Source organism: Podarcis filfolensis (assembly GCF_964270895.1).
Source record: "Podarcis filfolensis genome assembly, chromosome: 2".
Taxonomy (NCBI): Eukaryota; Metazoa; Chordata; class Lepidosauria; order Squamata; family Lacertidae; genus Podarcis; species Podarcis filfolensis.
In genome coordinates, this window is record NC_139605.1 from 31,284,481 (window position 1) to 31,311,335 (window position 26,855).

Consider the following 26,855-nt stretch of genomic DNA (forward strand, 5'->3'; position numbering starts at 1 on the left):
AGAGTATCACTTATGCCTTAGATGACCTGTGACATCTTGATAGTTGAAAGGGCGACTAACCATAGAGATGTTAGAAAGGTTAGCAAACATAGTGATATAAGACACCGTATGAGCTAGCACATTTTCACAGTTGCAGGTGGTGTGTCTGTGGTAAATATTCCCCCTCGTCAGTGAAAATACTTAGTGATAGTTACCAAGAAAAGAATTACTACCGAGATCTGAAGAGCAGGTCAAAAGGTTTTTTCCCCTTTATGGTTTTAATAAATAATAATAATAAAACCAAAATAGCGGTAGCATATCCTCCAGAAATGCCCACTTCAGGCCCTTCATCTTGGACAAAGAAAGGTAGGTATGCATGTCGCTAAAACTGTAATGTATAAATAAAAGTAATGAGTTTTCAGAAATCAGTTGAAAGTTTTAGCAAACAACTCTTGAAACAAATCAAACAAATTGAACAGTTTTATTGAACAAACAGGTTCTAGATGTTATTGAAAAACATTGGACAACTGACACCAAATTCCAATCTAATAAGAGGACAGAAGGAACAGCAGAATCCTATGCATATTGACTCAGCATGCACTGTATCTGATGGGCCTTCCCCCCATCAATTATGCAGTGAGTTCAAATCTACCTTTGCTGCCAATTATTGGATCAAAAGGCATTGACTTACAGACTTATTATGTTACTGTCTACTCAGAGGGTCTATCTCACTAAGTGTAATGGAACTTACTCCCAAGGAAGTGTAGCCTAAGGCTGCTGTCCTCTATTCAATGAGTTGAGAGTAATGGGATTTAGTATTGTGTGTGGACAATGTATTTGATTGTTCTGTTAGTTTCTTATTGTCATCGCATATATTTATTATCTCGATGGAGGCACAAGATTTTTAAAAAGATGTTGCCTGAGACAGTTTTTGAAGGTTTTATTCCATTTTGTTGTTTAGTCGTTTAGTCGTGTCCGACTCTTCGTGACCCCATGGACTAGAGCATGCCACGCACTCCTGTCTTCCACTGCCTCCCGCAGTTTGGTCAAATTCATGCTGGTAGCTTCGAGAACACTGTCCAGCCATCTCGTCCTCTGTTGTTCCCTTCTCCTTGTGCCCTCCATCTTTCCCAACATCAGGGTCTTTTCCAGGGAGTCTTCTCTTCTCATGAGGTGGCCAAAGTATTGGAGCCTCAGCTTCACGATCTATCCTTCCAGTGAGCACTCAGGGCTGATTTCCTTCAGAATGGAGTGGTTTGATCTTCTTGCAGTCCATGGGACTCTCAAGAGTCTCCTCAAGCACCATAATTCAAAAGCATCAATTCTTCGGCGATCAGCCTTCTTTATGGTCCAGTTCTCACTTCCATACATCACTACTGGGTGATTCCATAGACCTCTACCATTTTTACTTGATCTTGTGCAGATGGGGCCAGAGTTGCAAACCCCAAACAATCCAAATTTATGAATAAAAAAAATGCAAAACAATAAGTTTTCTCTTTAGGTCTGATGCCACCTGCTTTTTAGCACTTTCCCATTTTTGGCTTCTTAAAATTATGTTTTTAAGCTCTTTTTCTAGCCTGGAATATTACAGGCTTATGTTATAAATGGATTCAAGAAAGGCTCACACCTTTGCAGCAGCAGATTACTGTCCCATGAATGCCTGGGCAAACAGACACTTTTTTAACTGGCACCCAAATCTGAAAAGTGTTAGTGCCTGGCATACTTCTCGGAGGGGGTCATTTCATAATTGGGGAGGTACCACAGCGAAGACCCTATCTTGGGTCATCAGCCAAATAATGGTCAATGGGACCATTTCCTGTCTCAGAAGAAAATCAGAACATTTTCATTACTATAAATAACAGATTGCCAAACAGTATACAGTGATTTCCAATTTATATGCTGTATAACCCCTTCTTTGTGTTCCTGGCTGTTGAACCGTGCATGATACCATTCCCACCCCCCACTCCCCAATCAGGCCATGGCATGTCTGAAGCATCTGATATGCCAATAATAGCATTTGATCCCTTTGATATCGAGAAGTACAATGCTTGTTGGTTCTGATAATATATTGTAATAGTTCCTTCATTGGTGTCATCCACATGTTGGGCTGGAGATGTGGTAGTTAAATGGGGTAAAAATGTTCTTTTCAAGACAAAGATCCAAGACATTGCAGACTCTCCAGGGAACTCATTAAAGTGCTCTCTTCCTAATGCAGCCTAGTGCAACAGCAGATCCTACCATAATCCCCCACAGTGCGCTTTTCAGATAGGTTAGTTTACACAGAATTAATAGTCTAATTTTGCAAGCAACTAGTGCAGCGAACATTGATTTTTTTTATATAACATAAGCCTTGAATGTTGCATTTGTGAATTCTGCCCCCCTTCTGCTTTTTTTAAAGACAGCTTTAAGCTCTCAGTGCTCATCAATATGCCTTTTGTGAGATCATGTGTTGCATATAAGCTTTAGTTTATTCATAATAAAATTTTCTAACAAATTCATCATAGCAAATTGGCTAATTTAGAAGACTGTTGCTTAGGAAAACTGGGAAAAGAAAGTGAAAATTAATATATGACATCCTGCTGGAAGTGAACACAGGCTAGCAATTAAAGGACAAGTGGCTCACAATTTGAATCTTAAACTATAGATTGGAATGGGGAACATGTAGCCTGCCATATGTCCCTTACATACTGGTTGGGGCTGGTGGGAATTGGAGTCCATCAATGTTTGAAGGACCACAGCCACCTCACCTCTGCTATAGAGCTTAATCCTGTTCCAAACATTGATTTGATATGAACCCTGAATTCAAATCCTGCAAGTATAACCAAAGAGAGAGTCATAGGGTAGGGCAACCTTTATGCTGCAAGCCACTGTGTTGGCAAAACCATTGAAGTATCCATAGGTAGAATGGGTTCTTAAAGATAATCTTTCTCTTGATAGTATCACAATAGAGTTTATAGCAGATTGGAATTCAAATCTGAACCCTTTGAATGCACCAGTGAATATGGACTAACTGTCAGTTGATAGGCGTTGCAGATCCTTGCACTATATATTCAAGAAAAGTCCCACTGGCATCAGCTACAGTATATCAGTGGAGGAGTATTAGCCATATTCTCAAATCCAAACCTTGTTTAGGATTTTGCATTTGTTCCAAACAAAATTAGTTCAAGTTACGTGCACTTAGGATCCCACAATAGTTAAATGTGGGTTGAACCCCAGCTTAAAGCCACACAAATTCCACATAGCTCCACGATAATTAAGTGATTGAGTTGAAAACGATTGAGAAAAGCATTTGTGTGAGATTATAGGAGCAAAACCTGGTCCAAAGTGAAATAACCAAACACTTTTTAGATCAGACCCCTGAGCATGTTGAAATTGCTTGAGAACAGGAGTGCTAACTTTGTGCCATTCCTCACAAACATTCATTTACATTTACGTACTGAAAATTGCCACTGAAATCAAGCAAAGGAAGTCCAGGTTTAGAAAGAGGTTCCTCTTACACATTGTCGTAAAGAGGGTGGCAAGAGAAAATGCTCCTGTTCACTTTTCCAATCAGCTATTCCCTCTCCCATTATGCACCATTCCATGTTCTGGACACCTCCAACATTCTTCATTTTCCCCTTGCCGTGTGTCCTGTTTTACATTTAGGCTTGAAAGCAGACTTCTGAGACTTTTGGTTTTCAATGGACTTTTAAATATACTGAACACATTTGTGAAAAATAAACATATCTGCATATTATCTGCGCAACTCACTTGGAGGCAACTTAATTGCTGTTTTTGGAAAGGAATTTGCATGTGTGTATGGGCTTGATGCAATGTTTTCTTTGGCACTGGGTTGTGAGCCCTTCAGTACTAGGATTGTAGTGTCAGACGGATGCTCTCTCTGCATCTATTATATACTAATAAACGCTTTAGATTTTATTCAACACAGGCTGAATCGCTTACTGAAATACAATTAGGCACGTGAAATATGATGGGCAAAAAAATAATTAATAGCTCGATACGAAGCTGCCTCCTTGACAGCTTGCCTTGCTGTAATGCGACAGGGCACAAAACGAAATGTCAGCTTCTGAGTGGGCAAAATGATTTCAGCAGATTAGCGCAAGAGCAGCAAGCCAAGAAAACCTGGTATGAAAACCAAGTGTGCGATGGATCCTAGACAATGAAGCCCAAACCAAAGCCCATCTGCTCTCCAACAATTGCCATATGGTTTTACGTCAAAATTAAAACTGGACCAGTTTTGGGAATCAGAACAGAACAATGCCTCATACAGCAGGTTTTTATTTGTAATGAATTGGGATTAGCGATTCTTCAGAGCAGGAGGAAGGGTGCTAAAAAAGAAGCTATTCATCACCTCTTTGGCCCGATGTCCAAAGTGCCTTTGGAACTGAATGAGAAATGGTTTTGGCATTGCCATCAAGCCAGGGAGATTGCATGCCACATGTGTGGTGTCTGCCATCTTGGCTAGCACAACATGCTTTTCAAGGACTTAAGAGATGGAATTCCAAGTGCTCCCATTAAAGGAGACTTAATATAGCTAGGTTCCTCTAACCTTGATCCTAAATACCCTTAAGCTCCATTGCTTTCAGAATAGCAGAATCACAAAGAAATGTGTTTAGAATGGAGTGGGTTATGTTGAACAAAACGAGACCTCTAAGTCAATGTGTTTTGTTTAGCGGCAGCAGCTGTTGGCTAGTTAGGCCAAGTACAATGTTTGTGCAATGCTGAACACTTCATGTTTCTAATGCTTTTCCAGAAGACTAAGCATTTGAACCAAAGGTAAGAAAGAGCTATAAGCTTGGTTCATTTCATTAGCCTCTCTTGTTGCGCATAGTGCCAATTTTAAGTTGAAACCCCCCCTTTTTTAATCACTGAAGGAATCAGCATTCTGTGTTGATCAGGGAGGATAGTGATGGAACCAATATTATAATTTAGATGAAGGTGGGATTAACTATTCCATATATGTGTGTACATGTGTGTGTGTGTGGAATAATTCTAAAGTTTATAGGTGCTTGCTTTAATTAACTAGATATGTGTTATCTGGATCTCCTTAACTAGAGTGTTTACATGTAAATGGATAAACCAATGGGTGTTGGGTAGACTTTGTTAAGTGTGACATTACCAAGACATAAGAATAGGACATCAAATGGCAAAAAAATAGAAGTGTGCATGATCACTTTGGTTTGAGAAGCAGTGGCCATATGACTACAGAACTGACAAGCCATATGTAAGACAATAAGCACCATCATAAACAAACCAAGTCAGACAGCCATATCACTACCAGACACATTGCTTCTGAGTGATTCTATTCTTTTTTTCTATTTAAAAGAGCCCACTGTTTTATAGGAAATGCAGATCTAGCTTAAATATGCACAAACTGGAAATATAAAAGGGAGCAATGACAATCAGTGGTTACCACAGCCAATATTTTCAGATTCTATTTAATCTTTAAAGCCATACTTTCCCTTTGGTTAGTCCTGATGGCCAATGGCATAAACAAACCTTTGTTATTTATTGCCTTTTAAAAACATTGCTGTTAATGTGGTCAAGGTGCGGGCTTTTGTATTCTTTCATGTTATTTCTGCTCTCTTACGGGTTGATGTGATCATGCTGTGGTCATAACAAACCCCTATGTATTAAACAAGAGACTGCTTCAATACGAACTGATCAAAGGGTGTGGAAGAACAGAAGGGCACAAAGCATATGTATGCATGTGTGTGCACTGAAAGCCCTGGGAGAGTGATAAACTGAGTTCAAAGGCTTTGCATTTCAATTCTTAAATATTGTGCTTTGAGCATTTCTGGGACTGTCAACAGGCAACAGTTCGGGTTTTGCATGGAGCTCAAAACTCCTAGATTGGGCAGATTCTCATCCCTTGAACCTGTTTGCAGTTTGAAATTCACTACCCCACTAGAACATCACAAACATTCTCATCCTTACACTTAAAATGGCAGTGGCAGGTCAAAAAAACTTTTGGAGGTACTGTAGACAGTAGCAGACTAACAGCAGGAATATGCAGCAGAGGACGAAGATAAGTGTGCTCTGGTTCCAGTTTCTAAACATGTGAAAAACCCTCCCTGGCAAAAATTGGTACTCTCTTTGGCTTGTATCCAGCTAAGTCATATCCAGAGTAGACCCACTGAAATCAAGTTAAGACTGTGCATGACTTAGTTGGCTTCCCTGAAAGTTCTTCATGTATTCCACATAGGGATGATAATGCACTGATAATTTAGAAGTGTACACAACTCCCCTGGATAATTTCACTAGACTGTGGCTGAGAAGTTTTTTTAGTAGGAACCCACAAGTTCCTTATGGGACATTGTATGGAAATTAGAAACCAGAATAAATCATGCTAAGAGCCTTGCTATGCATTATTTTTCTTCTTCAGATGTTCAACTATATTGTTTTAAGCAGTGATGGGCAAATTCCCTCCTGCAACTCAATTTGGAATGCGATTGGGTACAGTTATATACCGCATTTTTCACCCTATAAGGCGCACCGGCCCATAGGACACACCTAGTTTTCAGGGGGGGGAAATATGATCCCCCCCGCAGCTCTGGGAATTCCCCCACCTCATAGAAAAGCCCGCAGAAGCCGTGCACCCTTTAAAGAGCGCACGGCTCCTGCGGGCTTTTCGACCCAGCTTGTGGGGCTGCCGATGGGGGGAAGCGCTGCTTCTCCCCACCACCAGCCTCAAAGCGGGGTCGGGGAGCAGCGCGAAGGCGTCGCTCGCCTTCCCGCTGCCCCCCGATCCGCTGGGGCTGGCGGTGGGGGGAAGCGCTGCATCCCCCCACCGCCAGCCTCAAAGAGCAGACTCTTATGGCTTCAGCGAAAGCAACCCGAAGCCTCCGGAGCGCAGGCTTCGGAGGCTTTGTGTTGCTATCGCTGAAGCCAAGGAGCCTGCATTTGCCCCATAGGACGCACACACATTTCCCCTTCATTTTTGGAGGGGGAAAAGTGCGTCCTATAGGGCGAAAAATACGGTAGTTACACTACTTACGTCTTCCCAGAAGTCAGAACATAAATCATTTCTTTTCTGAACCTATTCTAAACTTTGGCTCTGTTGTCCTTCTAGTTACCTACAGTTAACATTTTGATTTGTACTTCAAGAGCAAATTCATATCTCGAGCCAATAATTACAAAGTTCAGTGACATCATTAGGTCTGCATAGAGGATGCATCACTCGTATTCCCTCCAGGATGTTTGTGTGGGACATGGCAATAGCAGGAAAGGGAAGGACTAGCAATGCAGCAAGTTCAATGTGAACAGGGCCAAAACCTTGGAAGAAAATTGGGACCAATTTTGAATGGGCTGAAAGGGACCAATACATGTAAATTAGTGTTCTGGCACCCACCTATCATGGAATTTGGCACCTTCACTAAGTAGAGATGGCAAACCCATCCATCTTGATTCAAAGTGGGCCTGGTTATCCATGCATTTTAAATGCTTAGGTTTTCCCCAACAATTCTATAAAATGTCAGAAAGACTGGACTGTGACAGCTTTCTGGTAGCCATTCTTCCACTGTCCTCCACCTTCCTTGCTTCATTTCATCACCCATCCCTTCTCAGACTTAATTTTTGGGTGGGGGAGGTTTTGGGATCCACAGGGAACAGCATTTACCAAGGCTCTTCTGACTGAAATGCTTCTGTGTCAGCATTTGAGTGCCTAATTGAGTAGTTCAGACCTACTCAAAACTTGTCTGTATGCTTGAGACATTTATTAGCAAACTAAATAAGAATACAACACCCTCAGAAACCAGGTTTCATATGTATTTCTTCACCAATTTTTCCATTCTCTTGATGCCACTGTCTGATTCATTAAAAAGCAAAAAAGCAAGTTGGCATCCTTCATGGTTTAATTAGGAAGAAACTTGTTGGTTGCATTTTTATTATTTGTGTGTGTGACAGGTAGGCATTTTTATAGCTCACTAAACCTGAACAGAAATGGAGATTGAACAGCTTGCAGGAAAAGTTGAACCAGATGAAAACAGATCTTTGTGATCTATTTATCTAGTTAAACAAAATATCAAAACAGGGGGAAATAACAATTGTTTAAAAGTAATACACTATTTAGGAACACTTTCCCCTTCTAAATAATCTAAGACAGCAAACATTACTCTTCCTATCATTTTGGTCTTTTGCGCAGGAAATGTATTTTAATAGCTGTCTCTCAGACTCCATATTTTCTTTGTGACTGCGTGGGAATGAGAATGAATAATAATAGATGTATTATTCAGTAGCCATAAATATCACTTGAGTAATTGATTTTTATCGCCATCCTGCTGTATTACTTGTCAGGCCAAGTTGATGGGTGAAAACATAACTTCTTAATCCACGGCTGAAGACATGTTTGATTAAACATTTTGCCATTCTTTCCCTGAAAACATTTTTCAAGTGTGGTGCCCTAATCAGATACATTTATTTTTTTAAAAAAAGTCAGATGTTAAATATGCATAAAAAACCATCTTGCTTTTTTATTCGCCGGTAATACTGAGTGACCAAAATTATCTGACACTAATGATATATTTGCCTGGAGTTGAAGTTTCAACTGGCGACAGAAATATTCATACCATAATGAGGACACGCTTGGAAAACTCCCAACATGATTGCAACATTTAAATTCATGATCTTGATGGAAATCTATTTATTTATTATGTATCGCTACAACCCTCACATCTTCCGGGCCAAGTCGGCATTTCCAGGGCAGCAAGGCAGCAGACAAAAGAAAGTGTGGTGTGTGGCATACCAGCTTGGCCCTTCACAAATAGCTCCTCCCATTCTCTGAAAGAACTGATGCCGTGGAGACTCTCTGAGGGAGAAGTGGTAAGGGGTGGCAGTCGTTGCTGATCCCCACTTCGCATGCAGTCCCCAGCACCACCCCTCACATGGCTCCAGAGGATCCGCTGCATTCTCTGGGGAAGCTGCAGCAGGAAGGAGGAGTCAGCAAAGAAATTGCTGTCCCATCCTAATAACCCTCCCATGAGGGTTGAAACTACCATCAAGTCAGCTGTGGGAGAGAAGAACTGTGGGGCAGGAGGCGCCCTGTTCTCCTGGCCTGGGCATTGTCGCCTGCTCTGTTCCTGGGAAGAGTGCTGGTGGGGAGCAGGGAGCTTTTTATCAAGGGCAATAACTGTACTATAAGAGCTACAACTTGCTTATTTAGTTTGCTTTCCCCTCCTCCTTCCCACTCTTTTCCCCCTCATGTGCCATGTTGGATTGTGAGCCTTGGGCCAGTCTTTGTAATGATTTTTGCAAGCTGTTCTGAGAGACTTGGGGGGCAGGGAATAGGAACATGGGAACATAGGAAGCTGCCTTATACCGAATCAAACTACTGGTCCACCCAGCTCAATATTGTTTACACTGACTGGCAGCAACTAGCCATGTCTTCAGCCAGGGGATAGTCCTTGCTGCATTTGAAGATGGCAGGGATTGAACCTGAGGACTTCTGCATGCAAAACAGATTCTCTCCCACTGACTTATGGTCCTTCCGCTAAATGGTGGGTATATGTGCCATGAATGAATGAATGAATGAATAAATAAATAAATAAATAAATGTACAGTAGCACAGGTAAACAAACAAACCCTCCATTAAAACAGAAACTCACATGAGCGTACAGGCCTCTTAAGAGTTTTTACAAGGCTGGAGAAATAGAAACAATTTAGAGGCGCATTAAGTATTGCCATTAGGGTAAGACTCTGGGTCAGAAGTCCAGGGCTTCACCCCAACACAGCAAGGCTGGCTTATCACATTTTAAAGCAATTGAAGTAATATGTACTTCCATCTAAAGAACACCCCAATTCCTGTAAGACCTCGAAGTCCAGAGTCTAAAGTTTCTGTTCAGAAAGAAACTGTGAGTTGCTTTACTGCAGATGCTGCCAGCTTTTAATGATCTCTCCTTTATATAACTGGAGAGAGGATTGTATTCTTTACCTGCAGTCAGGAACACTTCGTAAGAAAGAGCTAAATTTTTATTCCCTGAACTTCAAATCAAGTCAAGCTGCCAAACATCCTTTACTGCTCAAGTTGAACATGGGTGGGGAGGGAAGGGGGGTGGAAACCACTGTCAAAATCTTCCTGGAAGTGTCACAAGCAATCTGACAATTGTGCTAACAGAACCTGAAACAGGTGTGTATTCTGGGAAGCACCTTGAATTGGGCTTGGAAGCACACCAGCAACTGGTGCAGGTCTTTAAGAATTGATGTAACATGTGTCCAGCCGGTGTTGCTCACTAGCACCCTAGTGGCAGCTACAGCTTCCAAAACATCTTCAAGGGCAGCCTCATGCAGAGCTCCTTAAAATGTGTCAGGTACTGATTCCTGCAATTCTTCTCTGAGAGTGAAGTCTGTAAGGCAGACACTTGCACATTACCAGAAACATAGGAAATGCATGAACAACTTCATTTAAGTAATGCAGACATGGAGCCCTGCTTACTTCTCAGTCTTCAGACCCTCAGCAAGTTCCTTTTCAATTATTATTATTATTATTATTATTATTAGTAGTAGTAGTAGTAGTAGTAATATGAGTATTAGTATTATTACAGTGGTATCTCAGGTTACATATGCTTCAGGTTACATGCGCTTCAGGTTACACACTCTGCTAACCCAGAAATAGTGCTTCAGGTTAAGAACTTTGCTTCAGGATAAGAACAGAAATCTGGCTCTGGCGGCACGGCAGCAGCAGGAGGCCCCATTAGCTAAAGTGGTGCTTCAGGTTAAGAACAGTTTCAGGTTAAGAACAGACCTCCGGAACGAATTAAATACTTAACCTGAGGTACCACTGTATTAGAATTTATATACTGCCCTATACCCGGCGGTCTCAGGGCAGTTCACAGAATAAAATCAAGATATAAAACCACAAAATACATAATAAGAATAAGAACAGCCCAATCCTCTTGACCCAGGAACTAACTGTGTATCTGCACATGATATGCTGCTCTGCCTCAGGCAGCAAAATGTCTTGAGCAGCAGTCACTTTCCACTATCAAAGCATGACAACAGGATAGGCAAGAGGTGTGAGGAAGCTATCAGGCCAGGGTGGCATGACAAAAGAGGCTGAGGGAGTGAGAAGGATTACCTCAGAGGCTTGGGAGATGAAGTGTAGGAGGGACTGTGAGATGCATGAGCTTTGCTGGCCAGTGGCTGATAAAACCGACTTTGCTATAGAAGTTCAGAATTACACAGCTGGGAGAAAGATTCTTGCAAAGGAAGTTGATTTATACCGAGTCAGATCATGGGCTCATCTAGCTCCGTATTGTCTACACTGATTGGCACCTTCAGGGAGGAGTCTCTATCTCCAGGGCTTCAGGTTGGAGTCTCTATCAGTCGTACCTGGAGATGCTGGGGGTTGAAGCTGCAGTCCATCCCCATGTCCATAGCTATGCAAAAGTAGAATTTCTTAGATGGTTTGGATTTAATGCAAATCAGACTGCTCAGTCAACAGTTAAACTGCTCACATTGATTTAAGTACTTCAGAGCTACATCAGTCTATTCTACTTATACATTTGGCCATTTCTAGACAGCATCTTAAAAAGCAGAGACATCACCTTGCCAACAAAGGTCTGTATAGTTAAAGCTATGGTTTTCCCAGTAGTGATGTATGGAAGTGAGAGCTGGACCATAAAAAATCATCGAAGAATTGATGCTTTTGAATTATGGTGCTGGAGGAGACTCTTGAGAGTCCCATGGACTGCAAGAAGATCAAACCTATCCATTCTTAAGGAAATCAGCCCTGAGTGCTCACTGGAAGGACAAATCGTGAAGCTGAGGCTCCAATACTTTGGCCACCGCATGAGAAGAGAAGACTCCCTGGAAAAGACCCTGATGTTGGGAAAGATTGAGGGCACAAGGAGAAGGGGACGACAGAGGACGAGATGGTTGGATAGTGTTCTCGAAGCTACCAGCATGAGTTTGACGCAACTGCGGGAGGCAGTGGAAGACAGAAGTGCCTGGCATGCTCTGGTCCATGGGGTCACGAAGAGTCGGACACGACTAAACGACTAAACAACAACAACAGACTGCATGGCATTTAATGTCTTTTTAGTCACTAAAAGGCTGGTGTTAAAAACCTAAATACGTGTGTCTGAAACCAATCTATTATGCAAATGAATGCAAAAACCACTGTAAAATAACCTACTTTGCAGCAGATGTAAAGGGGGCAGGCATCCTCTTTAAAGCAAAATTTGTGCTCTTCAATTTGCATACAGGTTACATGCATATTGCCCACCAACTGTTAGCAAATACTAACTGTTAAACGGATTTATGGATTGTAATGCTAGTCAAATTGAACAGAGGTGTTCTCTCTACGCTAGAGGGATTCTAAATTCAAAATCACTCCAGCCAATATAAGCAGATACTTACTTCACAAAATCCTAACCTCAGGTGAGTCCAAGCAGCCGTACTGTCAATTGAGTGTACTGACTTTAATTGACTGTCAGAATTTATTGACCCAAGGGGTAAATATTGACAGAGGCAACTCCTGACAGTTTCTGGTTTCTGCAGAGGTGTGATAAATCTTGATGTTCACTGCAATGTATTATCCACTTGCAGAGGAATTTATTTTTGCCGCTCCACACAATGTATATTGCAATGGAAAGAATTCAGTGAAGGCAGGTGGAAAGAATTGTTTGGTTCCTTTGAGATGAACACTGGGATGGCTGTGGGAGGGGGGGAATAAATGATAAGCTAGCTAGTATTATTTCTTTTAAAAATAAAATTATTTATTTATTTATTTCTTAAAATTTTGCATACCACATGAATGTAAAAATAAAACCTCCAAGTGTTTTACAAAAAGAATGGATAAAAATGGTCATCCATAAAACAGGTATATAAAACACTCAAAATAATTAAACTATGAGGTAAATATATATATATATATTAAAACACCCATCAACCTTGTACATAGATTTGTAGGCTTGCCTAATCAAAAATGGTTTTTAGCAGATGCTGAAAAAAGTACAGTGAGAATGCCAGCCTGATGTCAGTATTTAGCACTGTTAATATGCAACTGAAATAGGTTTTAAATTATACTGGGACTACTCTAGAAAAGTGAAATAAGTCTTAATCAATAGAAAACTGGCGATAAAGAAGCAGCAGATAAGTGAAAGAAATGACAGTACAGAGGAATGAAAACCAGTTGCTGCTTATTCAGTGCAGTTAGCAACACTGAGAACCATGTAGCTTCCTATCAGATCACTGCTCTGTGCTATTTATTATTAATTTACACCCCAGCTTTCCTCCATGAAGTTCAAGATGGTACACATGTTTTTTCTCTCCCACCTTCCCCAATTCTATACCAACTCTAAGTCTCATAATTGGCTGAGAGACAGTGACTGGCCCAAATCCACCCATTGAGCTTCATGGCTGAGTGGAGATTTGAACTCCCCAGTTCTACGGTCCAACACCATATTGACTGTGCTTTGACCAGCAGCAGTTTTCCAGGACTTCAGGCAGGCATCCTACCTGGGGATGCTGTATATTGAACATAGGACCTTTTGCATGCAAATCCCACCCCACCCCCTGGCCTGGTCCTATTAGAACTTTCAACCTAAAAATGATTATGTGAAATCTATGTAGTGCTGTGGTCTAAACCACTGAGCCTAGGGCTTGGCGATCGGAAGGTCAGTGGTTCAAATCCCCGCGATGGGGTGAGCTCCCGTTGATCAGTTCCAGTTCCTGTCAACCTAGCAGTTTGAAAGCATGTCAAAGTGCAAGTAGATAAATAGGTACTGCTCCGGCGGGAAGGTAAACGGTGTTTCTGTGCGCTGCTCTGGTTTCACCAGAGGCGGCTTAGTCATACTGGCCACATGACCTGGAAAAACTGTTTGCGGACAAACGTCAGCTCCCTCGGCCATTAAAGAGAGATGAGTGCCTCAACCCCAGTGTCGTTCGTGACTGGACTTAACTGTCAGGGGTCCTTTACCTTTATCCATGGCATGAATTGGTTTGGCTTGGTCTTTCAACTGTGGAAGATCTGTGTAGTGAGCCATGCCTTTCTGATAGTCAAAGCCCTGTGGAAACGAAGATCTTACAATGGGCCCCCACTAGTCCAACCCTGCTGACTACTGCCAGTCAACACTCATTTACCCAAGTGCCCTCATCTCAACAAAGTACCTGGATGATTAGATGTGTTGGATGGGTAGTGTAATGTACTATCCTTTTGAATGGGAGATGGTCACCTCCAATGTACGGTGGCTGGCCGCAATCAAATCACCCAATATGCAGTGCCCCATTCAGATACTGCATGTTGGGTATATGGAGAGCCAAGACCCACTGTGCATGGAAGCTGAGTTCATGTTCCCATTCAAAAGCACCAGCACTGCATACCTTCCAACATTTCTCTGATGAAAATAAGGGTATCCTATTCTAATAATAATTTTATTATTTAGTAATAATATATAGTAATTTATTTATTATTTAGTAATAATAATTTACGTGGGACGTGGGTGGCGCTGTGGGTTATACCACAGAGCCCAGGACTTGCCGATCAGAAGGTTGGCGGTTCAAATCCCCGCGAAGGGGTGAGCTCCCGTTGCTCGGTCCCTGCTCCTGCCAACCTAGCAGTTCGAAACCACGTCAAAGTGCAAGTAGATAAATAGGTACTGATGCAGCGGGAAGGTAAACGGCGTTTCCGTGTGCTGCTCTGGTTCACCAGAAGTGGCTTAGTCATGCTGGCCACATGACCCAGAAGCCGTACGCCGGCTCCCTCAGCCAATAAAGCAAGATGAGCGCCGCAACCCCAGAGTCGGCCACGACTGGACCTAATGGTCATGGGTCCCTTTACCTTTTAATAATAATTTATTATTTATAAGCCATCTGACTGGGTTTCCCCAGCCACTCTGAACAGCTTCCAACCTACATAAAAACATAATAAACATTAAACATTTTTTAAACAAACTTCCCTATAAAGGGCTGCCTTCAGATGTCCTCTAAAGGTTACATAGCTATTTATCTCCTTGGCTACGGAGTTGCATAACTCCATATCCTCCAACATTTCTCTGATAAAAATAGGGATGTCCTAAGGAAATGTGGGATATTCCGGGATCAAATCTGAAACCAGGACAACTTCTGTAAATCTTTGGAAATCTTTGGAAAATAGGGGCAGTCCCAACTATGCTGGGGAGAATGTTCTGGATGGCAAGCTAATTTCCTCTCATTATACAAGCACTTGCTTGGGTCATTGATGTGCTTAGTTCCTCAAGCCACTGGCTAAGATAATAGAGCAAATAAAGCCATGTGTTTTAACTCTTCCTGCTTATCCAAATTCATTTAGCACCAAGGCTCCTTTCATTTTTACAGCTCCGTTTGTCAGGAGTAAGTGGAAGATTAAAAGTATGCTTGTTAGCAGCAGCATTACAAGTTACTGTACTATAAATTATTTTTGCAAGTGTGCATGTCAGAGATTTGGGCTATGTCATCTGTCATATTAATCTGGTAAATTAAATAGATGACTGCTATGGTCTGGGGAAAGAATATCTGTCCCTGCCGGAATAGATTAAAAGCAGGTGGGATCTGGATAGAATCTAAACTAGGGAGGCCTAATCTAACAAGAGCCTTCAGTAAGTGACGTACTCAGTTTGCACCCTGAGCCATGTGCTTTTCCTATCTGATTTTAATTAGATGTGTCTAGAAAAGTTTGAGGACTGTAAGCTCCTGGTCAACCCAAGCTTTTTTTTTTCTCCCCCCCCCCCTTTTTTTAAAGCAAACTTGAAATTTCACAAAGCTTTGACTTAATCTGCCAAGGATGTGGGACATTAAGGATTAGACATAATATAAATAGGAAAACTTGGGCTCTTTATAATGTTCCTCTAATGGGCTATTGAAATTAGGCCAGGGTTTGATAGCAGAAGCATAAATTTCCTTGAATTAAAAATCAGAAGTACGATTTATTTTTTTACCTGAATAGCATGAGTGGGCCATTGATCAGAGCAACACAATCAACCGTGGTGGTTTTATTGGCATATTTATTAATCATATTAACAGAAATTTGTGATCCTTGTTCTTGGTGTGATTTCTCTCTCTCTTTGCTGTTTCCTGTATGAAGATTTAACAATGGGCGGTATATCCAGTGTTTTTTGTCTGAGAAAAGAAAGCGCTTCTGCTCCTGGAAGGAGGGGGTTTGGAGTACATTTCCTCCTTCATTCATGGTGCAGAATCATTCGATTAGAGCATGGTGCTGATAATGCCAAGGTTGCAGGTTCGATCCCTGTATGGGAAATTCCTGCATATTCCTGCATTTCAGGGGACTAGATGACCCTCAGAGTCCCTTCCAACTCTACAGTTCTATGATTAGAGGTACCAGGGCAAAACCCAGAATGAGTTCTTATTTTATGTTAAATCCTAACAGCCAGGAGCAACTGAATGAGTCTAAATGCCAACACGTTGCTTAGATTAAACAAGCTCCAAGCTTGTTATTTAAAAAGACAGAGCGGGGCAGTGCTTATGTTTCTCCCCCCACCCCCTTTTTTAAAAAAAACTATTTACAACATAGTCCACAACAACTCATACATACAAACAAACCCACCACTATTGACAATTTAATTATCAAAATTAAACTCCTACCCTCTTACATAAAGAAAACATAACATAAATACTTCCTTTATCCTGTGTATGGCCTCCTTATTTATTTCTTGTATACTGTTTCTTTTATATATGTGATTATTACAATTTTTCCTAGTTATGACTTCAAAAACCGCAAAGTCTCCTGTAGAAATTAATCGAAACATGTCCAGGTATATATTTTGGGGCACTGTTTGGTAATGTATTCTCAGCATTTCCCCCATTCTTTCTGAAATTCTTGTCTGGGTTGTCCCCTAATTGTCTCTGTTAATCTGGCCAGTTCAGTATAATCTAATAATCTATCCTGCCATTCCTTTTTTGTGCTTATGTTTCTTTGAACATAAATGCCATCATCTGCATAATATCTGCATGAGCATTTAGGAATTAGGCCTTGACCTTCAGATGTTCTGAAATTCCCTTGTAAAGCCACCTGTGCAGATCCAGTGTGAGACAGCCCCTCTCTACTGTCAGAAAGTTCTTCCTGATGTTTAGTCAGAATCTTGTAGCTTGAAGCCATTGATTCGAGTCCTACCCTCCAGAGCAGGAGGAAACATACCCAGGTCCTTCAAGCGCTCCTTACAAGGCTTGGCTTCCATCTTGGTTGCCTTCCTCTGCACATGTTCCCGCTTGTCAACATCCTTCTTAAATTGTGGTGCCCAGAATTGGGCACAGTATTCCAGATGTGGTCTGACCAAGGCAGAATAGAGTGGTAGTATTACTTCCATTGATCTGGACACTATACTTCTGTTGATGCAACCTAGAACAGTGTAGGAGTAGGATCATGCCTACTCCTCTTTTCCAGGCTAAACATACCCATCTCCTTCAACTGTTCCTCATAAGGCTTGGCTTCTAGACACTTGAACATCTTAATTGTCCTCCTCTGCACATGTTATATAAGAAAAACAGGGCTTTTCTTATATAAATAATGGCATGTAGGCATTGTGAGTTTTTCAAAAGAGATATTTTAATCCCCCCTCCCTATGAAATAGTATTTCACACATAATCCAGTCTTTTAAAAGGACATGACAAAAGCAGGGGGGCGGCGGAAATCATTTTCAAAGATAACCAGTGGTTTCAGGTAATTAGGATTCCTACTGCATTCTAGTTTCCCATACTGTTTCAATGAAAAATGATAAGTTCATTTTTAGTTTCTCTTTTCAAGCAATAGAACTTTCCAGCTGTAATTATTAAAGACTGAATCATCACAATATTTAAAGATATGAAAATCCTGTCAGCTGAGTGGCAGCTCTGCAATTATAGCTTGCATTCATAATGCAAATGTGTGATGCCAGTTCCTCAGACTGCCGTCTTCATCTTTTGTCCTCTCCTAATTCATTCCTTGATTTTTTGTTTTTGTAGTTGTTGTTGTTAATATGGAGGCCCCAATCATGATATCCTGTCCTTTGTGTTCACATTCTTTAGTTGGAATAATAATAATGATATTTCACTCAAGTGTTTTCTCTTTCAAGGACATTAGCCTTATTCATAACAATGGCTGATTCATGTGCCTTTGCAATATTTATAAATTTGCTGAAATTTTAACATTCTATGATATTCTGTTGATGCAGATTTCTATGTCATTTCAAAAAGAGTGATCATATTTTTCAGTTGAGTCAGTGGAGCAGCTATCCTTTTCTTTGACATGCATCTGATCTGAGCTGTCATTTTTGCTGAAAGTGAAAAAAGACAGGTAGAACTTGAATAGCAGGTTCCATTCAAAGTTTTTGAGCAAGGATCTGCATTAATTCTATGTGTTACTATTGGGGATGCATGAAACACAGAGATGTGTTTGTTGGGATGGGACAGGGTAGTGCTATCAGGAGAACTCAGGTTGACAACATTGGTACCTGCAGGTGTGAACACACCTGCAAGGCCACTCCTGCTGTCTTGGAGCTCCCCTGTTGACTCATGTTCAGCTTGTGGTCCACCAAGCCCCCTAGATCCTTTACACATGTAAGCCAGGTGTCCCCGATCTTGTATTTTTGCACCAGGTTCTTTTTGTCTGAGTGCAGAACCTTACATTTGTCCCCGTGAAAATTCATTTTGTTAGCTTGGGCCCATTCTGTCTTTCGAGGCGTTAGCTACCCATCCCAGCTTGGTGTCATCTGCAAATCTACAGTGGAACACTTCTTTTGAAGTGTTTGAGGTTGCAAAGTCTTTATTTTGTTGCATTTTTATAATTGCCCCATAATACAAGTTATCTGGACAGCATACAAAACAAATAGAAGAGTTGAAATGCAGCATGAAACTATTAAAACTTAAACATAATTAAAGCACTTTTTAAAAAAATGGACAAGAGAACCAGAACATAAGGCTTAATTGGTGGTGGTGGTGTGGGCAAACACTAATATGGCATTAGGTGAATTACTCTAGGAATACTGCTCAATAACTGGGTGCCACTACTGAAAGGGTCTCTAGGGATCAGCTTGGACTTGAGTATACACATATTCTATTGCAAGCATCAATAACTCTGATAAGTATCAGGCATTGTGTTTTTCAGTCATCTTCTGCACTGGGTATTTGTCCAGCTTCTCACATGGCTAACTTTGCTACTACCCTATTCCCCCATATTTCTTTTCTAGGCAACCTCTGGGTCAGACAGAACATAGACTCCTGCCCAGTGAATATGTCGACACTAATAAAACTTTTCTGTCCTCAGCTGCTGACTGATCCAAACCCTTTGACCCTCTAGAAAATTGAAGGCACAATGAGAAATTTCTAATAAAAATGAGTGTGATTGCAAAGCAAGGAACTGAAGAGGAGGCAGCATGACTCCAATTCATGGCATAGACTCAATGGTGCAACAAATGCAAATTTACTTTCTGCCTTTGTTTAATCGTTCAGAGTCTTTAGGGCATTACCTTTACTGCTCGTAACCAACACATATAAATAAGAGTATAAGCATTTTCCTCCAGACAACAGAACAGCAGGCCAATTTTTCAGGCAAGTTCTGAAAACAGTGAATTCTATCAAGGAATTCATTGTTTCTGCAAGCCGCCCTTTGCAATAACTTACTAAATGTGGCTGTTGGTGGTGGGGGGATGGCTCTTCGCAGCTGCAAACACACTTCATCCCAGAGCTGGCCATGCGGATGCTTTGCAAGACAATTGATGCCTATAGTAGTAATGAGAAAACATTCTTCTGCCCCCACATCAAGAAAACTGCCAGCGCATCATAGGGAACCCTCAGCATCATCTGCTGTGGCTCTTTGTGAAATAGTCAAAGGGTGCCCTTGACTCCAGTAAGCAGGTAGACTTCACTGCCATAGAACAGCAGCTCCCTGTTGTGAGAAAACAATGGATCTTTTGTGCTTGCTAGCTAGCTGGGTCTGACAGCCAGGGGAACGCCAAAGGAAAGCACTTCTCTGTCTGAACTGAGCAAGAGCAAACTGATTTCTTGCAGAATTGCCACAAAACTGGATCTCCTCCTCTTGCGATAATGAAGTTGTGACACCCTCTGGAGTGACTCCATCAGAATTGTACATAGAAATTGTATTTTCTGTAGCTCGCTGGTGTTGCTCTCCTGTTTCCAATGCCAAAGACAAATGAATGACGGGTTCACATCCTGACATACTTATGAACACTCATCGGGAAGCCACGTCTCAAGCAGAACTTCCTGATGTGCATTTGTCCGTATTTATGGACTTCTGTCTTTCATTCATATACTGCATGTATTAACTGAATGAATGTCACACCCGTGGCATTCATTGGGGCCAGGTTTGTCCCACCCGTCTTCCCAGAGGAAGCAATGTGAACCTGGCAGCCAGTGTTGGTATGCTGGTGACTCTGGCCAATAGGGAAGGCTGTTATCGCCTTTCTATAGAGGGATGCAATCTTTCTCTTGAGGTTATTCTGTGAAGCCTGCTTATCTTACTGGTTGGTAGATGGGGTGACAGTAGCCAAGTATAAACTGATTCATTCATGAGGCAGGTAATGTATGCATAGAGGGAGATTGAGATAGAGTTCCCTGATGAGACTTCCTAAGGGGCTTTCATACTTCTCACTGCCACTCAGTTCAAAGGGTGGTGGTACTTGTAAGGGCTGTAGCTGAGTGGTAGAGCATCTGCATTCAGAAGGTCAAATGTTCAAGACCCAGTATTTCCAGAACTGGGAATGTATCTGAAATCCCGGAGCCACACTGCCAGTCAGTGTAGACAATACAAAGCCAGACAGATCACAATGATCTGACTCGGTGTATGGGAACGACCTATGTTCCTGGAGGCTTCATCCAATTGATTGCAGGCTGGCAGAGATGGGATTAAGTAGCAGTCAGATACTTCCTTGGTTTGCCTTAATGAGAGCTAGTGATTGAAAGCCAGTAATGGTCTGGATGTGGGCCACTAAATGGAAATGGAGTACCTAGAAGATGAAAGTTGAGATTGGTCTGGAAGCTGCAGCTGGTGGAGAATGCTGTAGCAAGTTTACTCTTGAATAAGCTGTACTAGCTGCCATTGAGCTACTGGGCTATGTTCAAGGTTTGGTTTTAATCTACAACACTCTGAACAACTTGGGAGAGGATCTTTGTGGTGGTCCCTTTTCTATGGAATCGCCTCCCCTCTGAGTACTGACAGTGGTGATGACATGTTGTTATTTGTAAAAAACCACAACCATATCCATGCACACAAGTCTTTTCTGGTGTTTAATGTCAGGAATTAATAGTGCTCTTGGGCTATTGCTTATATTTATGAGGTGGTATTCAACTGAATATATGTGTTAATGCAAGAATTAGTGCTAGTGTGAGAGGACTGTGCCCCCTTCTCCTCTCTGTGTGCCCCATGCCAGGCCCAAATCACGCCTGCAAGATTGGATGAAGGCCCTTCACAGATTTAGGAGTGTGCAAGGGAAGGAGAACGTGAGAACATTTCGTGCACAAGGAGAAATCCTTGTGCCAACGGAATGTTCTTGTTAGTGGTGCATTGAATACAACCCATTATTGTAATGTTACCATTTTTATTATTTCGTTGTTTTATCATTTTATAAATAAATAAAAACAAATAATCATTGGGAAGAGCTGGCTAAGAATGGGGATGGGTGTATATTTATTCTTTCTTCACAATTTTTCTTCAAGGGGAAGCAGAAGTGGTTTTTTTATGTCTTCTACCCTTAATTTAGGAGCACAAACTTGTTATGGATATATGGAAGGGAAATGTATGCTATGCTGCCTCAAATTATTGTGCTTGAATTTGTGTTAAAGCTTTTTTGTGGGTGGCCAAAGTACTCCTCTTGTTATTCAGATCCCTGGCAAGTTAGCTGGTCTCTGAAGTGTTGCTGAGCTTCGGAGAAACATAGTAATTGTTTGGTGCTAAAGGATAATAGGATAGCTAACAGATATTGTGATGGACTGGGTATACACTGGGTGAAGAGAACATTTATCAGAAGGACTGCCTCTGTTTCAGGACTACAGCCAGTGATGTCACTTTGATTCATCATATTCCGTAAGGTTTTTCCAGGAATTACTTTGTGACTAATAGCACAATCCTAGATTCTCAGTGTGTCCTAAATGATGCCTACTCAGAACTAAATCCTACTGAATACAGTTGGATTTACTCCCAGGGAAGTGTAGTTTGGATTTCAGCCCTAAAGAAGAAACCAAATTCAACATGGTAGGCTGCGGTTTGTTGGGTTTTTTTGCAATGTCGGCTTGCTCAACTCTGCTGGCTTATTGATGCAGTCTCCTGACAGCTGTCAACAATGAAGTGACACAAGAGTCACTCCATCCGCACCAGCTTCCCCCTTCCACCCATCAAGTGGGAGCTAGCATAAAGCATTGGGTCCTATCTCAAGCCAGTTGCTGCACCAGCCTGGAAATGGCAGATGTAACTGGCTCAATCATCTTCCCTTCCTCATCATCCACCATGGTTGCTGTGAGCAGCCAGGATGTGGATGGAAAAGTGGCTCTGCAAAGCTCTGCTGGAGGGGAATGAGGGTTTGGATTGCTCTGTTAGTCATGGCAGGTTTATGTCATGTAGAACATGTAGGATATGTGAAGGGCTTTGGAGATACATGTATTGCTCAAGCAGTAAATGCTTTACTTTGTGAATTAACTTCTTTTATGAATAAGGAATTGTTAACCAAAGTGATTTCAGATACTCCAAAATAATACATTGAAATAACAAGATCATGTTCCCTATAATAATTTAGAATGAAATACTTATTTTTTCTGTACCCACTTACATGCTGAGTGCCCACAGTACTGTAATTATAATCCTGGATGAAGTTTTATGATTTATGAACAAGGCCTCGGAATACACACACACACACACCAAGGACTTCAGTATGACATGTCACAGTGTTTGTGCTTTAGATAGGAAAAGGCTGAGGGAAGAAGCTTCTCTCTGGGGAAATAGCAACTTTATCAAGGCTGAGATGAGACAAAGAGATTAGTGAGTAGCTGGGAGGAAAAAAAACAGCTAGCTATATCTTCCATTCATCATGTCTCCACCCTAATAATGGCTATGTGGTTTATCTTTCAGGTAGTGATTGACTCAGGTTAAAAACAACAATGCACTATTAAAGATGAGCAACAATGAATATTAACAAAGTCAGAACTATTGGCTTGCTCTTATGTGCACATGGAACTGGCATCTAAAAATTTCCCAGTGTGACCAGAGAGGTTGAGAACAAGTATTAACATACCTCTGTGTGTGTATTAGGCATATGCACCAGGCACAAGAATGGGTTTGGATGCCACTTCATAGTCTGCCCAATTTAACTCTGTCCAAGTCTCTTTAATTTCATGGCTAGGAAGTGGATGAAATTTGTAGGCATACTAGCCACTCAAGAGTGGGCAAAGCTTGCTAAGTTTCATACAATTTGTGGGCAATTTGTTTTAAAAAGAAACATCTATAAAATCTTCACTTTTGAATGTCTTTGGGCAAAGGCGTCTTGCCCAGTACATTTCTGAGCACAGTTCAAAGTGTTGGTGTTGACCTTTAAAGCCCTAAATGGCCTCGACCCAGTATACTTGAAGGAACATCTCCACCCCCATCATTCAGCCTGGACATTGAGGTCCAGCACCGAGGGCCTTCTGGTGGTTCCCTCCCTGAGTGAAGTGAGGTTACAAAGAACCAGGCAGAGGGCTTTCTCTGTGGTGGCGCCCACCCTAAGGAACGCCCTCCCACCAGATGTCAAGGAAATAAACAACTATCTAACTTTTAGAAGACACCTGAAGGCAGCCCTGTTTAGGGAAGTTTTTAATGTTTGATATTTTATCACTTTATTAACAACAACCACAACAGCAGCAGCAGCAACATTCTGTTGGGAGCCGCCCAGAGTGGCTGGGAAAACCCAGCCAGATGGGCGGGGTATAAATAATAAATTAGTAGTAGTAGTAGTATCAGAAGGAAAACTCCAGTGTTTTTTTTCTGTAAGGGTAGCCATTCTAGCTTCATGGTGTGTAGAAAAAGAACAATTTAATATTCCCTAGTGTTTTGAGGGCAACTAGTCTGAAAATTGCAGACATAAGTGAGGCGCCACTAGTTTTACAACAACAACAAGAACAACCATGCCACATTGTAGCTAGGCACCCTTAAAATTGATTTAGAGGTGGAAAAAACCAGAAGTAATTAACTTGTGATTATATACTTGAGCTACTAGTCATGAAGGTGCTCGCCCTCTGCTCTTCCCCTCCTGGCTTCTAGAACCATAAATTCTCCTCCTGCAAAGTTGCTTCTTCCTCCAAAGCACTGGGATAAAACCATTTCCCCGTGTTACAACCTAGATTTGTGTCAATTTAGAAGGCACTTTCCCTTCTCTATCTGATCCAGAAATTTTCATTACACAGTAATCTGAGTCACATGTTTTCAATTTTAGCAGGTACTTGTCTATTTTTTAAAAGGATCGTTGAGTTGCTACAAAGTGCTTCAGGGATCCCTGGTTTGACTCATGTAACCTTGCAGAAATCCTGCTTTGTCTCAGAGAAGCCACACAGCCCCCTAAGGCACTTACATCATCTTTAACCTGTGGTCATGCTGGGGCTGATGGGAGTTCAGCAATATCCAGAGGACCACAAATACTGTATTGTTGAGTTTAAGGATGAGGTAGCAAGTGTTGCAAAGGATCTTGGAGAGATATCTGTAATCTTAGAGAGATGCCACCACTATAGGGTTAAACGAACAAATAGTCTTACACTGGGGCTTCCTCATGCCATCTAATCCAGTATTATATTTTCACCAGTGACCAGTGTATTGATCCTAGAAGTTCACAAGCAGGTTATGAGGGAGGTAGCCAGGCCCTGGTTTTGATAACCAGAATTTGCTATGCCAAGCTATGCTGCTTCTGGATGGAGAGAGTCAAGTTTATTATCATGGCCGATAGCCATTTATAAGTATCCATGAAAGTATCTAATCATTTTGCTAAAAACTACAGGATTATTGAGCAGTTATGTGGGATTAACCCTGGGAGCTACTAGGTCCTTCACAAGCATATCACCTCAGGTTCTTGGGGGAGGGAGGCTGAGAATACTGAAAATATTTAAATTTAAATAACTATTACCCAGATGGAAAGCCAGTGTGGCAGAGGGCATGCTGGTTCAAAGACAAACCCAGCTGCAGAAATGAAATACAACAGAAATTTAAAAATAAACCCTACAAGATGATTTGTTATTGCTATTACTAACTAACTCCAAAGTCTGTCAGAGATATTGACAAGTCTGACATTAATGTCCCATCATTGCTTGTATTTTGTTTATCTAAAGGGGCTGTGAAATGAGAAGAATGAAAGAGATTTGAATGTGTCATCTTATCCCAGGCTGGAAAAAAGAAGGAGCTGGCATTACTGGTTAGAATATTTGTATCCTCTCTGCTCTTTTTGAACAAATGAAAAAGCAAACTATGCTATTATTATTATTATTACATTTATTGTGATTATTATGTTTTGTAATAGTAGTAATAAATAGGAGTTTTTCTCTATTGGGTACTGTGCATTACAAGCACAGATTTGAATTCATTTTTAACAGGCTTGATATTTAAAAATGATAGAAATAATGAGAAAATTTCTCTAGGGTTTCTGTCATGTAATTATGAAATACTTCCATATTAAGAAAGACTGTACGCTATATATAAGCAAGCATGCTTATTTTTGTCAGCATAAGGCGACAAGGAAGGCGAATCATCTACTTCATCTTATTATGGCACAATCACACTGTGTTTCTATGTTGTGTTTTATTTCCCCCTATGAGCTAAATACATAGAAAGATGGTAGCTTGCTTGTGGGCTGCTGTGAGATTGTTTCCTCCAGAATTCAATTCATTTAATGTTAGAAGACTCTACCTCTTAGGACTGATATTGTAGGGAGCCTGATCTACCAATAGGGTTGCCATACATCTGGGAAAACCAGGACATATCCTCTGTTGGGGGTGGGCAACATGCCCATCTGGGCAGATTTTTAGATTGTAAAGGAAATGTCCAGGGTTTTTTTGGGGGGGGGGAGTATTTGGGAGCAGCTTGGGCTCGGGTGGATCAGACTTGGGCTTGGGTTTGGGCTGCTCTGCACTCTACAGCCACTGCTAGTCCAAGCTGGGGAAAAGGCGTGCAGGCACAGCGGCAGCCCCGCATGCCAATTTCCCCAACTCGGGCTGGCAGTGACTCAGGCTATCCTCTTTTTTTGCTCTTCAACATCTGGGAACCCTATCAACCAATCTATAGGCCAATCAAAAGTAAGTTAAGAAAACTCTTCTCACCATGAAGAAATATATACATACTGTACTACAAAAATCTTTGTTTTTTTCGCTGCAACAGACTAACATTGCTAGCCCTCTGGAAATCTTGGCATCCTGTTTTTAGGGATGAACCAAGATGGGGCCAGAAGGTCTAAACACAGGAAGGGAGGTTCTCTGTGGAGAAAGTTGAAGGTCTCGGTCTACCTATTCCTGCTTTTTCTGGATAGTTAAATCAGAAGTCCTACAGAATATTTCTAGGCTGTAGTATTGCAGCTGGAATAAGCAAGAATAGGCTTGCAGAGGATAAGCTGCAAATCAGTAAGATCAGAAGTCAGGAATGGGAAACGGCTGTATTCAGTTAACACATAGCAAATGAATTGTTTTAAGACTGCAATCCTGTACCCAGTTATTATACACACCAGTATAGATGTGATAGCACGTAACTGAGGTGTTAAATTAGGGAAATGTTTCTTTCCCTTTAAACCCTCTTTAGGAATCTTACATGAACGCATATAAAAATGTCTCAAAATAAAAGAAAATACAATAATAATATTATGGGCACAGGACACTTCAGAATAGATGCCTCTTTATTTTTTGGGTTAGATGAATGTCAGACCATATGTGGTTTACCCAGGGTTTCTTGTGTGTATGATTGTATGAATTTCTAT

General features: G+C 41.3%; 1 protein-coding gene and 1 long non-coding RNA gene across 7 annotated transcripts in view; both read left to right on the top strand.

The window, feature by feature from the left end:
- LOC310757399 overlaps window positions 1-26,855 on the top strand; it is a 495,892-nt gene that overhangs the window by 323,578 nt on the left and 145,459 nt on the right. The window lies entirely within an intron of this gene.
- The window catches only part of CHL1 (cell adhesion molecule L1 like), a 193,754-nt gene that overhangs the window by 21,440 nt on the left and 145,459 nt on the right, over window positions 1-26,855 (top strand). For 2 of the 6 annotated variants that reach the window (XM_083600452.1, XM_083600449.1), the window contains exon 3: window positions 25,225-25,307. The exons of the other annotated variants lie outside the window; for them this stretch is intronic. The gene's annotated coding sequence lies outside the window, so the exon portion shown is untranslated. The remainder of the gene's footprint in view (window positions 1-25,224; window positions 25,308-26,855) is intronic. 6 annotated transcript variants of the gene reach the window in all.